Source organism: Harmonia axyridis, chromosome 1, assembly GCF_914767665.1.
Source record: "Harmonia axyridis chromosome 1, icHarAxyr1.1, whole genome shotgun sequence".
NCBI classification, from domain to species: domain Eukaryota; kingdom Metazoa; phylum Arthropoda; class Insecta; order Coleoptera; family Coccinellidae; genus Harmonia; species Harmonia axyridis.
The window spans coordinates 17,103,569-17,117,172 of NC_059501.1; the positions used below are offsets into that span (position 1 = coordinate 17,103,569).

At 34.0% G+C, this 13,604-nt stretch overlaps 1 protein-coding gene across 2 annotated transcripts in view; it reads right to left on the minus strand.

The window, feature by feature from the left end:
• The window catches only part of LOC123679699 (dopamine receptor 2), a 258,175-nt gene that overhangs the window by 68,857 nt on the left and 175,714 nt on the right, over positions 1-13,604 (minus strand). The gene's annotated exons all lie outside the window — the stretch shown is intronic.

Sequence of the window (13,604 nt, forward strand, 5' to 3'; positions counted from 1 at the left end):
GCTGTGTTAGTTTCAAAACTGCCCTTTGGGTCAGAATAAAAATTCGAATTGAGATGTGAAATGATAATATGAGAAATTTTATATCGATCGCTCAACCAGAATTATAGGAAATTCAAGGAAAATATTGCAAAAAAACAATATTCCTATGACCACGAAACCAACGAACTCAAGATTCGACGTGTTGATATGATATAACAATTAAAACCTCCCTGCCAAATTTCAAGACGATCACATCATCAAAACCATAGAAAATTCAGGAAGAATATCGTGTTGAAATTTTATATGTATTTAAAGAATAACCACTTCAATGAAAGATAACCAAAGTAGAAGGAATTTATGATCTTAGTTATGTGACGGGACTAAAATTTTAATTAACATAATTTTCATGAAATTGAATATACACAATGTTTTGAGGTTTCTAGTGGAAACTTGGGAGTTGGGGTTGTTGCGGAGATAAGAACATCTAGGAAGAAGGAATGAATAGGAAATTAGGAGTGAAAATTATTAGTCCCTAGCTGTTTTCATGAACCTAATTATTCGAAACATCGAATATTGTATGATGAGGAAGTTGATTCGTTTCGAAGGTTCAGAGTTCATTGGAATATTCAGGTATAGGAATAATTTTCATTTGCATCTTTGGTCCATTCGTTTTTCGTAATTTTTTCATATCTATCATATCTGCAAATAAATTTATAAATTTATTATTATTATATGAGAATCATACAGTTTCCATGCAAACAATGAAATAATATTCAATTAGTTTCTTATGGAGATTAATAACAGTGTCAATCTGGAGGGGGTTGTAAAAATTCGATGCTCACCGGAAGCACCTGGAAAACTGAAAAAAATTAGAGAAACAAGTCTGAAAGGTTTTCAGATCTCTATTTTCGCAATCATAAGATATCAGCATACATATTTCAATTTGGAATTTACAGAGTGCCGGTTTTTTGCTGCAAAACTATTTTTGATGGAACACTTTGATCTAGTGCTAAACTTTTATGTTTTCTGTAGTTTTCTCGTATTTGATACTCATTTCGGGAAAAAAATTGAAAATTTTGAATATAACTGTACAAATTGAGTAAACGGTTAACAAATCGAATAACTAAATCAGCATAGAGACAGACGTACGTTTCGGAATTTTTCTATTTACTAATACAATTTTTCCTCATCAGTGCCATGTAGTTCAACAAAATTACTGAATTTACTAACTCACCACTTGTATATCTACTTCACATAAATTTCAATTGAGATCCTTCAATCTAACTAAACGTAACTGTTCCTCTAGTAAGGATTCACAGAGAAAGCAATTACTTCAGGTAGTCATAGATTTTTTTCTGTTGTCATTTTTAGAATTGGAATTATATTTCATGAAAAAAATAAACCAAATATATCATGAAGATATATTTTTGTGAGGGAATAGATACAAAATTGTCAATTTTTTGATATTTATACTCGTATAACCATTGTATAATCACAAAAAAGTGAACAGCCTTTATGTCAAAAACGCGTTTGGGGGCCCATATTAATAGAACTTATTTTTGCAGAAATTATTCTAGAAATCTGTCGCTTTCATCTGTACCTCCAACTTAGGAACAACTTGTTTGATAGAACAATTTGACAGAAATAAATGTTCACTTGTGATCTGTCGTATTCCACGCAAAATCTTGGTTGTCAACTGATAGATGAAGATGAAACTGCTTCTCATTTCTGAACAACGAAAAATCACCATCCACAACAAAGGGGAAATAATTCAACTGCTTCACTGTTACATTCCATTAACCTTGAAACAGTTATACAACTTTTCAAAGTCACTGGCGTTGGTCTTCGTGCCTTTCTGACTCTGGCCAACTCTGGAGGGGTTATTTATGTAGGTCGTAAATTCAGCAGGATTGCTCAATCTTTAAATTCTTATTAGCATTCAAGTTTCCTCTTTCGGACGTGATAAAAAATATACCGCGTTCCATTGAGCGATGAATATTTGAGTTTTTTTTGTTAGTCATTTGTTTGAGCCGAGATTTGAGGAATCTAGGGAATTCTTCAATATGGATGTATTCCGTAATTAGTTCGAACTATAATACATCTAACATAAGCGTTGGAGATGATAATCGACAATTGAATAATGCATTGTGAAGCGTTTATCAATAAAAGCAGTTGGCATCTTGATTATGTTATGATCGATATATCACATTTGGGGTATCGCGTTGTCGTGGAATTATTGAAACTCTTATGGACTACAGACGAGAACTTTATCGTGGGACAGCACTTGGAAACATTCTTGATCACTCTATTAACTCCATTGGTCTCAGGGGTCTCTGCTAACTTGGGAGTGCCGTAACACCATAAAGCAACTGGCCAGAGGAAATAAGGTGACTCTACTATGGGTACCAGGGCTCTGTGGGGTTGAAGGAAATGAAAGAACTGATGAACTTCCAAAAAGTGCATCAAGGTTAACACCTGCTGGACCTGAGCCTTTCTGTGGGATAGGAAGAGACCAATATAAAGCTGCGGTCCAGCTATGGGAGTTGAACATCAGGACAATCTACTGGACTAACACTCCTAGACTTGTTCAGGCAAAGAAATTCGTGAAGATTTCACCAACCTACGCCAAAAAGCTCCTGAAGCTGTCGCGAGCCTAGCTTCGGGTGATGGTGGGACTGCTGACGGGGCACTGTCGGTACAAACATCATTTGTACCGTATGGGAAAGTCAGCAGACGAGATTTGCAGGCTCTGTGGATCGGAAGCAGAAACAGCTGAACACTTGGTATGCAAGTGTCCGGAGCTGGCTGGCCTAAGAACCATTCACATGGGTAAGCCGGTCCTGGATACCAGAGAGGTAACGGCCAAGGCCCCTAAGGAGGTTGTCAATTTTATTAACGTCATTGACGACCTCCCTGGGTTTCTATGAATGAGTACGGTAGAGAACAAAATATCTGCATGGTCGCAGTTCCCGGAAGGCTTACCGAACTAAAACGACCCCAGTTCAAATAATAATAGTAATAAAAACTCCATTGGTCATCACCTCGTAACTTATTCCACTGAAATCTTCTTTTCCCAGTTTTGTATCTGGATTACAAAAATAAAATCATATTGTACACTGTGAATTTCTTCCTCCTTTTCTTATTCTCTAAGTTGTATGGCTGAGCAATGGTATCATGGTACCTTCACTCTAATCAAGGTAAGCGGAAGATATTATTCAGATTGTATCTTTCTGAAGACCTTATGAATGAGAAGGTTGTACCACGAAAGACAATAGACACTAATGCAGGTACAATTATATTAAGTAGTATGATCGGCTAGACACAGACATTATGTCTAATTGCATTTTGTCGCCACACACATATGGAAGTTGGTAAAGATGAAGTAGGCGGTACCCGAGGAAACAACATTCAGATTCTTGAACAATAGTGCACGAAATTTTTATGCCATGTGATCCATTTTTGTTTTGTTTTATCAAGTTCAAGACGTAAGTATCGAAAACACCACTCAAATGCAAGTTGCGAAATTTTGAAGGTCACATAATATCTACAGCAAGAGATGAAGTTCAGATATCTCGGCCTGGAGATATTGTATACGGATATGGGGATGTCGAAGCAGAGGTAAGAGGACAATCTACGAGGGCTGCACCAACAGCCGGCATATACAGGGTGCCAAAAAAGTAGAGTAATTTGCCAATAATTCTTGTACGAAGAATTATTGAGGAAAATCCTCGCACCCTCCGATTTTTGATTTCAAAAGCAATTTATCCTATGCTTTTTAGAATTAGGAATTTCACACCCCCTACGCTTCGCACCCCTCTACTCAATTTTTCAAATGGAAATATATGTATTGTGATAAATCAAATGAAAGATACTTTGATTTCCTATTCAGCAATGTAGCTAAACGTAGAATTGCTGTTTTATTAAAAAAAAATAGGAAATAATTTCCAATTTGTGATTGCAGTCAGAGTATTATTCTTTTACAAATTATCACTGGGAGAAATCCACGAATCCATGGACTTTTAATTTCAACAGCAGGTCTCCCTATACATTTTTGAATAAACGTATTTTTTTTCAAATAGGAATATATCAAATGAAAGGAAATTCGATTGCTTATTGAGCGGTGTAGCTGAAATAAGAATTTGTAAAGCAATTTTTTTTTAATTCTGAATTAGCAATTTGTGATTGGTGTCAATTGCTTTTTGATAGCGTATCCTAGACAATAATTAGTTTTAATTTCAACATAAGGAGTTTTAATAATTTAACATATATTTTTTTCGATATTCTTTTTCAACTTTTTATAGTTTTGATGTCGGTTTCGATAAAAAATTTTACACGAACCTTCACTTGATTATTTCTGATATTCATGCAAAATCTCATTTCGATAGGATTCGTAATCACGAAAATAGTGGGAAAATCTTTTCCAATTTTCTCCTTGTATTTTCTATTGATCAGCTTGAAATTTCACACAGAGTTTGAAATAGTTATCTCATATGAACAATCAAAATTTCAAGCTTATGGTTTCGTTGTCACGGAAGTCTGCAATTTTATGACGAAATAATAAAGCGATCGGCTCGGGGAACGAGCGCTAAATATGTTAATAATTATCTTATCCTAGATTTGGTGACTTTGTTGGCTATTTATTGTGAACCCCGTTTCCGCTACATTAGAATTCTGTGTTCTGAACTGAATAGCTCTATCCTTAGTGTTCCATCCATTGTGAAGGACCAGGTGTAGTTGGCTGCTGCCCAATTACATAACAATGCATTAATGAAAACGGATAGCATGAAGGAATTTAATATTATACAACTAATCTAGACACAAAGGCTCATTAGATAGAGAATTCGCGGATGGCAGACTCACGTCATAGTATAAAACTAAAAGTTTTTGTACTGAATGTCCCCAATATGGTCAGGCTGGAATGGCCACTTAAAAATTCAGAACATTGTGTCCTTAGCAGGTAGGGGGCTATGAAGTTGCTTAAAATTAGGACCCAATCACGTCATATATAAGGGTAAAAGAGCTAACAGTTATGACATTTGAAGGACTATACTAAAAAATTCTCTCTAAAAGGCAGATAGATACTATGTATGGAGGATCACTCCGCTAGACACTCCAATCTGGTCAAATTTTTGTTTCAATTTACATCATAATTATAGAAGCTGTAATCTCAATAGTTTTCTTGTGAGCATTCTTCTATTATTGGAATCGATTAAAACGTAAAAAACATAGAAAACTTAACCAAAGTAGGAAATTTCTATTTTCAACGAGGAAACGTTCCTTCAAATTTAGTACCACATATTGGCTCTTCTAACGCTAGTTACTACACGTCATTCCATGATGTCACTAAATGTTGACTTCTCTCTCTCCCTTCTTGTATACCTTTCACTCTACCAAGCGAATGCGCCCTCTCATGTATTTTGCCGAATGAAATTTGAAAATAGAGACCAATCATGTAGCGTTCACCCAATTTGTATTTGCGTCTTGTATTTCCAATTTGAAATAATGAATATGAATTCTGAAGGCATATGTATATGAGGAGCTGGTTTCGACAAAAACATGATATTTCGTGTTAGAATTGGAAACTCCCTGCCAGACAATAAATTAGACTATAATATGAGAATATCTTCGAAATCATTTCTGCTGAATATGAAATACACAGAATGCGTTGATAGAACTACCGTTATGAGCGAAATCTTGAACAAAATTTTTGGATGGGAGTGTGTGATTTCCCAACAGAATGAAATGGTGGATCGGAATGTAGCTTTCCATCCATACTCATTTTCATTTTCAAATAAGGAAAATTTTATATTTCATCTCAAATTTTTATGATGATTAACCTTCAGCGTTTATAAATGAACACTTCAAAGATTAAAATAGGATTATACGGACATAATTTTCGATCGAATCTATAAAATTCAATTTCCTTGATTCTAACGAATAAAAGATAATTTTGATGTAAATTGAAGATTTCTACTCAAATCAGAACATTAACAGCTTGCCTGTTAAAATAGATCTTAAATCGGAAGAGTAATTGCTTTCTTTCTCATAATTCTATAATTGAATGATGTTATCGACATACATATTCGACTTTTACGATATAGCAAGCAATCAAGTCAAGAAACGAGATATCCAAGAGTTATAAATATCGATGGAAATTTCCCAATATACTCACTGTATTCCACTGAAATTGGGTGTATTTTTGTGAGAAATATATGAAAACGGTGAACGTAAGAATATGCGCGTATGATTTATTATGTAGATGTTTCTCTTATACCTATATATTTTACCGGAAGCACGAGAAAGAAATTAACTTTTGGGCTCCTTCGGTTCGTATGATGGAATATATTGGATTCATGGCTATTTGTCATATTTTCTGCTGAAATGTAATCCTAAACTGTTGATATCATATTTTCGATATTGAAAAGTATAAAACTTGTTTTTATTGGAACAAGTATATGTATATTGAATATATTTTCATTTTAATGAAATCGTTATATCCAGGAAATGAATCATTTCAATGATTATCAAATTTCCAGAGGTTCGTTTGAAATTAATTGTTAAATAATTGTCATCATATTAAAAACTTTTTTTATTATATCACACATGATATTATTTATCGTCAGACCGAATTTTCCATAGTAGTCAGGTAATAAAAATGATATCCCAAAAAATCTGAATATCAAAAATTAGACAACTTTGTGTCTATTCCTCCACAATAATATATCTTTATGATATATTTGGTTTATTTTGTTTTGGAATATAATTACAATTCTAAAAATGACAAAATTAATAACCAATCAAAATAAATTCAAAATAACTCAAACTGTACAGGGTGGGCAAATTTCGATGTTTTAGCACTACAACTTTTAAACCAGAGGTGATAGACAAAATCTGATACCCACTTCTCGATCTCTTTTTCTGAGAAACTATCAAGGGTAGTATTCATTTTTGGCCACCTTCTTTTGTTTTCGAGTTATAAGCGAAAATTGGAAAAATTGCGATATCGAAAAACATTCATATCTCCGTTGATATTGATGATAGAGCTCTGAAATTTAAACATTATACAGGCACTTTTTTACGTAGAATCTAGTGGCGTACTCGTTTTTTCAAAAGGGCTTTTAATTACGAAGCTATGACCCAAAGTTATGTTTTTTTAAATGGGAACACTATATTTCTGTGACATTTTTTGAAAGCTTAATTTTTCCTGATTTCAAAAATATATAACATCATATGGTTCGTATCAATATAAATAATAGAAAATGGTCAAAAACCTTTTTTTACCTAAGATTCTCATTATTTCTATGGTTTCAACTGTTGACGAGCACAGAAAAATTGAGCTTCCTATAACAAGAGAAATGTCCTTCCGTTAATCTGATTTTTTCTATGATTTTTCCTAATTCCCTTCGTAATTAAATTGTTCAATCATATATGCATTGTTTCATGTGCTATTTGAAATGGATTGGTATAGTATATCCAAAGTCACTTGGAGGAAGATGAATATTTCAATTATACAAGGTTTGTCCAAGTTTCCAGAAATTCCTTTGGGCCCAGTGAATTTATTGCCTAACAATACTTTTAGATAAACCCCGGTATTTTGCAGATCGCGGTATCCACTTCAAAGGTGCATCTATGGCCAAGAGTTTTTATGGAATAGTTCAAGTGACTTTGAATAAACTGTGCGTATTCAATCTGGAGACCTATGAAAATAATCTTCTGATGCATCCATCTCATTACAACTCTTTCGATTGAAACAATCGATCCTGTGGATCTTTTCGTTATTTCCGAATCTATTTTTAGAAGAAAAATTTATAAAATATACCTAGATTCGAATTTTGTATAAATCAGTAAAAAGTGTATAAATAATCAGATTGATGGAAGGACACTACTCTTGTTATAGGAAGCTCAATTTTTATGTGCTCGTCAACAGTTGAAACCATAGAAATAATGAGAATCTTAGGTAAAAAAGGTTTTTGACCATTTTTTATTGTTTATATTGATACGAACCATATGATGTTATATATTTTTGAAATCAGGAAAAATTAAGCTTTCAAAAAATGTCACAGAAATATAGTGTTCCCATTTAAAAAAACATAACTTTGGGTCATAGCTTCGTAATTAAAAGCCCTTTTGAAAAAACGAGTACGCCACTAGATTCTACGTAAAAAAGTGCCTGTATAATGTTTAAATTTCAGAGCTCTATCATCAATATCAACAGAGATATTAATGTTTTTCGATATCGCCATTTTTCCAATTTTCGCTTATAACTCGAAAACAAAAGAAGGTGGCCAAAAATGAATACTACCCTTGATAGTTTCTCAGAAAAAGAGATCGAGAAGTGGGTATCAGATTTTGTCTATCACCTCTGGTTCAAAAGTTGTAGTGCTAAAACATCGAAATTTGCCCACCCTGTACAAATTGAGTAAACGGTTAACAAATTGAATAACTAAATTAACATACAGACAGACGTACGTTTCGCAATTTTTGTATTTACTAATACAATTTTTCCTCACAGTTTCATTTTGGTTCAGAAACAGTCACGTTTAGTTAGTTTGAAGTTCCTCAATTGCAATTTTTTTGAAGTAGATATACAAGTGGTAAGTTGTATATTCAGTAATTTTGTTAAACTCCAAAGCATTGATGAGGAAAAATTGTATTATTAAACACAAAAATTCCAAAACGTACGTTTGTCTTCATATTAATTTAGTTATTCAATTTCTCAACCGGTTACTACAGTTTAAGTTATTTTGAATTTTCTTTCGGTTGGTAGTTAATTTTGACATTTGTCGATTTGGAATTATATCCCAAGACAAAAATAAACCAAATATATCATAAAGATTTATTATTGTGGAGGAATCGACACAAAGCTTACAACGATTTTGTACGATTCAATTCATGTTACGCTATTGGAATTTTCAAAGACGTGGTAATTTGTCAATTAGTCGTATGCTATTGGTCGCCGGTGAAGCGCTAACGGATGCACGTATCTAGATAAAGAAACAGATAGAAATTTCTGAAAGATTTTGAATAATGATCGAGACTTCAGGAAAGATACCTACCTCGTTTTTGATTTCAGCCAGTACTAGTTCAATTTGAGTTTTAGAATATGATTTATCGGCGAGAATTGTGTCGGGATTCACGCAGCTTCCGTGAGATTGGAACAACGGAAACCTCTCTTGGGAATGAAAAATATCAAAAAGTACCTCCTTGAGATATAGAATTTGGAATAGTACTAACGTTAAACCATTTTAGTTCCTGAAACTGAGAGAATACCTGCGAAATACCTGGCGTTATTACATCAACTCCGCTGACTGGGAATTGGAATACTATAGCTTCTTGATAAGATCTGGTGTTCAGAAGGCTGAAAATAATTCACAGAAGAGGTTCCATCCTGATAGCAGAGTAATTCATTAAAAACTGATTTAAGTTTAGTTTTTGTTTCGATTTGTTTGGAGTGAAAAGGATCGATCTTTCTGTGTTTCAATTTTATTGGATTTGTAAAAACCTGGGTAGGAGTTTTGTTGCCGAGTAAGCCAGGTCACCCCCTGGAAATCGGTCATTAGAATCTCATGGGCAATTGTAACGTTACAAGTTGTCTATTTTTTGATATTTATATTAAATATATTGAGAAGACTCATTAAACCTTTATAACTCATAATAATCACTGAATATTGGGTGCATGATTTTCATGTATCAAAAATTCCATTTCAAAGTAGAATTCACCGTCTCTGACATCCCGTTATTCAATTTTTTATGCGAGAACCTTTCGGAGACATCTCCAGAAATCTCCAATATCAGATGAATTCTGCAACGGCGATATCGAATCCAAATAAAGAGAAATCATTTCGAGTAGGAGTATCCTTCAGTCTGAAGTTGGGAACTGAGAATGGTTTATTGGCTTATGAATATTTTATCAGATCGAAGAAAAAAGTATCTGACCTTCATACCCACATTATTCACCGCCTCACCTAGGATAATAAATTATTTATGTTCCTGACAGCAAAAAGGTAGCCATAGTGGGGGAATTTGTGATCTCAATTATGTGACGCTTCTAGAATATTAATTATTATAATTTTCATGAAATTGAGTATACACAATCTTTTGAGGTATCTAGTAGAAACTTGGGAGTTGGGGTTGTTGGGGAGATAAGAAGATGTACGAAGGACGAATGAGTAGGGAATTACAACTGAAAATTATTAATGCCTGGTTGTTTCGATACGCAAAACCTAATCATTTGAAATGTCGAATATTGTGTGATGAGGGGCTTAATGCAATTGGAAGGTTCAGAGGTTATTGGAATATAGGTTCAAGTGTGGAAATAATTATCGTTTGCAACTTTTGATCATCCGTTCTTCGTGAATTTTGGAATCTAAATGGGAACCATAGAGTTTCAATGTGAATAAAATATATCAAGATTATTATGGAGATTTATGGAAGTTTAAATCTGAACTCTGGAGGTTGGTTGGTTAACCACAAATCCGCCTCGATGGCCTTTTAGACTTTGTGTCTATTGGTGTTTGAGACAATGATCTTTCTCCCTAAAATATTTTCAAATCTCTACAATTTTCCGTTATATCGGAAACAGACTACTTAATACTCTCTTATTTCTAACGTCACAGTATATTATTGCATCATTAAGATAGCATATTCGATGACAGTTTCAGCAATAAGTCATAACTTGGTATAAACTCAACGGTTCATGAGTTAATAAGATTCTTATGAAAAAAATGTTGTTACGAGGACACTTTTTTTTGAATATTTCTTCAGAATTTTTTTCTGTAAAATATTTTTGCCAATAAGAAGTATTATAAGAATGTTTGCGGTTTGAACCGAAATTGTTCAGGGTGTTTATGAGAAGATCAAGAACTTGGACAACTCAAACTCATCAAAACTCAAGATTTTCAAATTAGAACATATGTAGGCTTGGTTAATCGATCGACTAGAGGTATGATTCGATTACCTGGCCTTTCGTCTCTTTCTCCGTGACTTTGTTGGATTTGTAATAATTAAACTGTTTTGAATCATTTACATCTATTTACAAAGCCACAATTATACAGTAAAACTCAGTATTGAGAAGATCCTAATAACGTCTTAATTCCAAGTTTCTCACTACGGTACTGAATTTCGTCTTCAACTCTAGTTTTAATTACGCGAAACACCTTCGATTATCACGTCTTTGTCGTACTTCAAGTTTTCGGTCGTCTCGTCTTTGATTTGTTCGCGACTCGGACCGGAGTGTTTCTTCAGATGATTTGTCTATTGTCGCACTCCCATTGTGAGACCATTTCCTTATATTGGTCTTTTCCAAGCCCATAGAAAGGCTCACGAGCAACAGGTGTTAACCTTGATGCCTTTTTGCAAGTTTATCGGCTCTTTCGTTTACTTCAATACTACGATGCCCCAGTACCCATGGTAGAGTTACTTAATTTCCTCGCTCGAATTTCTTTATGGTATTACGGCACTCCCATGTCACTAGAGACCTCTGGCTATATGATTCTAAGGATCTCAGCTTGGCCTGGCTGTCCGTTTTGATGTAAATATGCGTCCCTTCGAGGTTTCTTTTCAGACACTCTGGGGCGCAAGTATAAACAACTAGTATCTCGGTTTGCAAGATAGAGAACTCATTTTCCAGGGATCTAGAGATTCTCCTTTAAGGCCTATATACCCCAATATGATCTGTATACCATATGAAGGCCTTTTTCTCCAAGTGATTTACGAAGTTCATTGCTTTGTTTCACCCCCAATGCCGGGCATGCCAATATGGTAGAAGCATGAATTTTTCTTTTTTTTCTTGTTTTCACGAACGTTTTCAATGAAAGTTTTCCATTGTTCATATTTCATACATTTCTCGCAAATATTCATCAATAAAATACTACTAATCTGGTTGATTCAAAAGCAAATTTGCAGTATTCACATCTGAAACACCCTGTAAGCAATCCACTCCATTCAATCAACCTATTAAGGAAAGTGAGATTGAAATCCGAGCAGATATATCACTGGTGTAATTCCGAGGTTCTGAACAAAAACACGAACTATATCACAAGGGACCCGCAAAATCTAACTGGAACTACTGGAATTAAACTCATGACGTCATAGCCAGTGCACTTATTCGACTGTAAAACCGGGACACTGTCGGGTTTGCGGACAATTTATAGAGGTCATCTGGGTATTAACGAATGAAAAGAAGTACAAGATAGGGAGCTGAATGAAATCCAATTCGAATCAGTTGCAGTACCATAGAAAGAATGTCGAAATTAGTCCAATACTTTATTAACAGAGGATTTGAACAGATAATATTTCATAGATTGTGTTCCATTTTTTTCATTTATTTATTCGAGATATCATTAGAGATTGCTTGATATGTGCTTCATATTTCAAAAAAAAGCGCATAATATAGCCACATTATTCCATAAAAAGTAAAGGTGTCACTTTTTGTGACGTCACTTAAAATCAGTCGAGCCATAAAAGTTCTTCTCTCCAACTGAAATATGAAAAATAAGGAATTTTTTTTTCATCTGATAGTATAAAATGTAAAATAACTTTTCTCTAATTCTGTGGTTATTCCGTTCATTCTTCCACATCTTGTAGAACAAAATCGTGCGAGAATATATCAGAAACGCACAGTTTTCATGGTTATATTTTATTATTCTATGTTGGTACTCCGAACTTTCCGCCACGGCTTTATCTGTCAATTCATCAATTTGCCTTAAAGAAATCAGTTCTGCCAACCAACATTTTTCAATGCAAAAATCACTAAAATATATTTATGGAAATATTTCATTAATTTCAAAGAAAATGCAATGAATTAGAGAAAATAATGTATAATATTCGTACAGAAGGCTCATTCTACCACTCGTTCATTCCAAAACTCGCCACTTCGTGGTTCGTTTTTGAATTTTGAACTCGTGGAAGAATATCAATGCCTTCTGCACTTGTATTATAAATAACTATTCTGTGTTTACGTAATAGTTTTGTGACTGACAAGGAAAAAATTGACAATTCGATAACCTTATTCGAAAATATCATGGGATATCATGAAGAAATAACTCAAAGATATATAATATGATAATATGTCGAAGGAATTATAGGGAGCTCTGTAGATTGTTGACGCAGTAATGGAGGGGACATGTTTATGAATGAAAATGTTTTATTCTCACTTGACATATGCGTCCTCAAATTCATGACACGTTGAACTTGGAAACACTCTAAATATTTTCATGAAGTTATATAATATTATGCGACTACTGTATACTCTTATGCGATTCAAGTAACAAGACGATAGCAGAGTCACCTGGCAACTTCCGAGCAATTTATATCGCATATTGTTTATTTTCAGCTTTATCGTATCATCAAGGGTGTCGAGGAACAAATCAATAATTCTGAACTATCAGAATGGTATATTATTTCATAAGGAGGAGAAGTGTTCCTTTTCATGGCTAGCCTGTGTTTACCTGACAAACGTAGTAGGCGGGTAAGGTGAGCCATGAAAAGTCACTTCTGCTCCGAATAAAATATGTTGTTTTTTCTTCAAACGTTCAACAATTCATAAAGATCTGGAGATCCAATTTTGACACACATGAAGTATAGTAGTTGATAGTTATCGTTGCTAGGCAACACTTTTTCCTCCT